This window comes from Panicum virgatum, chromosome 2N (genome assembly GCF_016808335.1).
Source record: "Panicum virgatum strain AP13 chromosome 2N, P.virgatum_v5, whole genome shotgun sequence".
Lineage (NCBI taxonomy): Eukaryota > Viridiplantae > Streptophyta > Magnoliopsida > Poales > Poaceae > Panicum > Panicum virgatum.
Genome location: NC_053146.1, coordinates 32,943,590 through 32,948,950, shown reverse-complemented (window position 1 = coordinate 32,948,950; position 5,361 = coordinate 32,943,590).

Below are 5,361 nucleotides of genomic sequence, written 5' to 3'. Positions count from 1 at the left end.
CGTCACACTAACATGGGCGCCAACGTCACATAAAACATTGCAATATTTTATTCCGTCTATCTTGCAATCAACACGAGGTGTGGGTGATGGATTACCTTCGCCTTGATCGCTTCCAATCGCATATACTTGGGCTATGTGCGCGTAGGGTGATGATTCCGATTTTACTCCCATGATCCTTTTGACCTCCAACACTTCGTCCAAGTCAATCTCTTCCTCTTTTTCTTCAAAAAGTTTCCGAATAATATCACCGGCCGATTCCTTGCCAAATGTATATCCCTTGTGATTATCTGGCGGGAAGTCTTCCGCTATCACCTTCATCATTCCTCGCTGATTTGGATGCGGTCTTGCTTTGTCGAACAATCTTCCGAAGTCAATTGGTATCCAATCCATTTGCTCTAATTCCCTTAGCGATTTGGTAGTGCCCAAGGTTCTTCTTTTCTTTTCCAGGTCGTCTTTTGCTGCACTCCAGATCGATGCTTCTTCATCGTGGTTTGTCTCTATAACTTTCCTATGCTTCGGTTGTTCTTCCCTTCCGATGCCTCTTTTCTGAAAATTCCAGCAAGCACCCGCACTTGAGATTCTTCCTCGGAGCTTGCCGAACATCGTTTTTCCCAATCTCTTCGCATGGCCGCACCCTTGCTTATTTTTTGTAGGAGTTGGGCGGATTCCGTGAGTGTTTTCTCCATGAGATCTCCTCCTGCACACATTTGAACAAACTGCATGCACTCGGGGTTAGGGAAAAGTAAAAGGTATGCAAGAGTACTTCACCGGAAAATCCTTGCTTCGGTCCTTGTTCAATCAATCCATTGAATCTATCCCATGCTTGATCTATCCCTTCTTCTTCTCCTTGCGCGAAGTTGATCACTTGCTTCCAAATATGTTGAACCTTACTTAACGGAAAGAACTGCTCGCAAAATTTCTTCATCAAGTCATCCAAATTTCCTTTTACCTCGAAGGATACAAGTGCAAACCATCTTCTCGCTTCTTCCGCAAGTGAGTATGGGAAAAGATTCCATCTAAACCAAGCTAGCGGAACTCTGTCTTGTTGTACCGTGTTGCATAGCATTGTGAACCACTTGATATGTCTGTATGGGTTGTCCGTCTCATCTACTCTAAAGGGGTTTACCGCTGCCATCTTGATGATTTGAGGCTTGATCTCGTACTCGGTGGCTCGCAACACCGAATCTGATTTTTGCATGTCGAAGTCCTCCGATCGCGGGCTTGCATAATCTCTTAGTGTTTTTTCTCCTTCCTGCACGTGTTGAATGAGATGGGCCATCTAGACAATCAAAACAAAAACAAGAAAACAAAAATTTTCTAGGGAAAATGTTAGGTGTTAGTAACCAACAAAATTAATACAAAGTTAAATGTAGCAAAATCGCTTGTTCCCCGGCAACGGCGCCAGAAAAGCTTGTTGACTCTCCTTAGAGCGCCAATTTATGTACCGCAAAGCACACGGATCGTGTAGCTTTTCCCATAGAGTATTCCCCCAAGGTTTATCAATCCACGGAACAAGTGTATTACTATGCTTAACTAAGCACTAATGATGTTGGTAAAAGATCTATATTGAGTGTTTGAGTGTGAAATAGATCTAATCTAACCAATCTAATCTAATCTAATCTAGACTAGTGAGCAATGATAGATGTGTGCACAAGATATGAAGAGCATTTCTCCATAGGGTCTAGGATCACTAGAGATGTAATCCCCAAGCAACGAAGAACGGATCTAATCTACCAAAGGTGTGTTCCAAGATCAAAACCTTTCCCTCCCGCATACTGTCACTACACGAGGATAATCGGTAACGAATCAACAAGAACATGATAGTTGATGTAATCTAAGTAAACTATGCAAGAGCAAAGCAAACCCAAAGCCAAGTCGCGAACTATTAGGCATCAAAGCATCATCAACAAGAATCGTGATAGATCAATCTCATAAAGGATTCAACAATTACAACTCAAGATCTTCTTACAACCCCATGAACAAATGAGGACTTTACCCCATGAAGCTAAGCGAAGCGTAGTCGATCATGGTGACGAAATCTCCGGCAAGGGATGGATCCCTTGCTATCCTCCAACTTGCAGCGGCGCCGAGGGACGATGAGGCCTCCGGTGTCGCCTTTCTCTTGTGTCTAACTTGAATGGATCTCTGAAAATCGTCTCTGGATGCTTCCTCTCTGATCCCCCTCTTTGACGGCGGCTTCGGGATATATATAGGCGGTTCTGGTCGGCGGTTTTGGTAAAACACAGATTAGGGTTGACGCATACTTCGCGCTTGAGAAAACTGAGGCCGATTGGGCCCTGGAATGGGCTAGGCCGGCCGGCTCAGAGGGCCCCAAGCCGGCCGGCCTGGGCCCTTTCTGGCCCCTTTCGGTCCCATCTTTCGTGTGCGGCCTCTTCTCCTTATTCCTCATCTTAGCCCAGTTGTAACCATGCGTCAAAACATCTCTGAAAATGTCCAATTTCCTGCCAAAAGACAACATGCTCCAAAATCCAGGATAAAATCGAAAACGGTCAAGTTCGGGTGCCAAGTGGCGGGTTAGTACATGAATCATCCCGAAGAAATTACCAAAACCTCTCCTAATTGTATAATAAAATAGGTACTTAAGGAGCGCCAACAGCAACTCGGGAAGCTTCCAGGAGGGTCTGGACCTGCAACTCCAAGTCTGGGTGATGGAAAGATTAGAACAAAGACTTGGAGAAGATCACTAAAGAGAATCTGGTTAGGAAGACTTACTTGCGACCTTGGTGTCAGCGTTGGTGAGTTGGCCGCGGATGACGACCTGATCCGTCTGTGCCCGATCGAGGTCGCGGTGGGCTTCGGCGAGTTGGCGGAGGAGGTCGCGTATGTAACCCTGGGTGCCCTCATCCAAGTTCTGGAAGTTGGCGGGGAGCTTAACGGCGGCGTCTCTGCATAGATGAGAAAGTGGTCAGAAGCAGATCTGAGATGCAGCATTAAGAATGGCGTCTTACCCAAGGCTTGGGCAGAGCGGCGAAGGAGCGCCGGAGGAACCTTTGCCGGCATGCTTGTTGCTGGCCATTTGCTCAGGAGAAGAAGGAGAGGCTAGGGTTTTTGGAAGAGCTTGAGGGAGGAGAAGGCAAAGAAAGCTTTGGCCGATGAGGAAACTACAGTGCCGATAGGGTGATTTATAGCCCAATATGGGGAGATGAATAGGTTGCGTGCCCCGGAGCAGCTTTTACCCTTGAGATTAATTGAGAGACATATGGGTAAAAAGACAGAAGATGAATCGGCAGATTCCCGTTGTGCGGATGAGAAGGTGGAAGGCTGAGGGCAAAGGAGAAGTGAGATAGCAGTAAATGAAGAGACCGTTCGGTAGCGCAATCATGACATGGTTTAATTTCAAAGTGAAAAGGGTATTTTTACTCTGAAATTGGGGGGCATGTGTTGACACCAGATTTTGGCACGTGTCAAGGAAGAGTGTTGCAAAGGGGAAAAGGTTCTGCATCGTACGATCGGTGGATTCAGAGGGGTGGTCGCGTGCCACGGTTGGAAATCTTGCTGACCGAGGAAGGGGAAATTGACCAGATATGTTGGCTTCGGTTTGGCAAAAGTTATCTTATTTTTAGAATGGTTTTTGTTCCTTAAGATAGAATCGTGCTTTGCTGTAATCGGCAAGGATTGTGTTAGCGTGGGGTATAAATATGAACCCCCCCGGCTATTGTAAAGATTGATACACATCCAACAAACACAAATTTACTCTACTTGCAATTTACTTCCTCGTTGGTGGCTTCGCCATCTTTTTCTTTTCCGCGAGTTCTTTCAAGCTGATCAAGGATGTCTCACATTCGAGCGACTTGATTTGCTGGTAAGTCTTCGTTTACTGAGTAAATCTGAGCTTTAGCTTCCGAGCGCATCGTTGTGGCTTCGTTCAGATCTATTCAAGATTTATCGAATTTATCTAAGCTTTGATCTTGGGCGCATCGCTGTTTTCTCATTTAGATTCGTTCACAAACTATCCGGCTTAGTGATCTGTTTAATCGGCTGTAAGCTCCTTGTTTATCATGATAAACCTTGTGAAGCCACCATCCTGACATGCTCTGTCTATGTGCAAGCAAGAGCAAGGCAGAACCATCAGATCCTACGTCAAATGATTCTTCGACACAAGAGCCACCATCCTCAATGTCGCAGATGACGACATCATCGACTACTTCCAGAGCGGCATTACCGTCCAATTTCTCTACTGCAACTTTGGGCGTAACCGCCCCAAAACGGTAGTGGAGTTAAGTGACATGATGCAGCAATGGGCAGACGAAGAGGAGCAAGAGCGCAGCCGCTTCCCACGCCGTAACAACGACAACAATGGGAAGCGCCACAATGACCGTGGAGGACCCAGCAACCAGCGGGATCCCACGCGCAAGCGCAAGCCAGATGATACTGTCGGCACCATGGATCTCACCCCGCGGGGTAAAAAGAATGAAAAGTCGTAGGATCAGTTCGACAGGATCCTCCACAACAAGAGGTGCCCAATCAACCCTAAGAGTAACCACTCGATGTGGGAATGCACGATAATACGCAAGTCCTTCCAGTCGATGCCGCTAGATACTCATAAGAAGAAGCAGAACAAGGATGACGAGGACGATAAGAAAGACCCTGACGGGTTCCAACAACAACAAAACATAGTCAACGTCATATTTGGAGGAGATCCTAGCTACTACTCAGGGAGATCCTCTCAGTTGAACCTGCAATTCAGAGACCATTAAAGTACAGCGAGGTCCCCATCACCTTCTCTAGGGAAGATTAGTGGACTAGCTTCTCTGAACCAGGAAATTTCCCATTGGTACTCGATCCAGTCGTCCAAGGATCCAAGCTTACTCGAGTACTTATCGATGGTGGAAGCAGGCTCAACTTGATCTTTGCAAGCACACTATTGACGGCTGTTAAGTCCAAAATATATGCCGTCAACTCCTGCATAAAGACATGAAAAAGGAACATCAATAGTAGTGGTAGGAGTTATTAATAACAAATTCCACGAGTGTTGGTGAATTGTTGATTGCAGGGACACAATTCGGGAATAACATGAAAACACACAGAAGACACAACAGAGATACACAAAACATCGCTGCTGCGTTACACATCCAAGAGAGGCACATTTGACATAGAAAACTGACGTACAAAGCCCCGGCACCAACATACACAAGTTGGGGGCCCACCAGGCAGTGTCCAGGACGAAAGGCAGCGCGAGAGGCGGCACTCATGGGCCGGCCGAACCATAGGGTCGGCCGGCCCCATGTCGGCGCCTCTCGGCCTCATCTTTGGCGGGAAGATCGTCCTTATCCTCCTGAAGGTGGTGCCCAGTGTTTCCATATTTAATTGTGGCGGGAACCGACCTCCTTGGGCTATAAA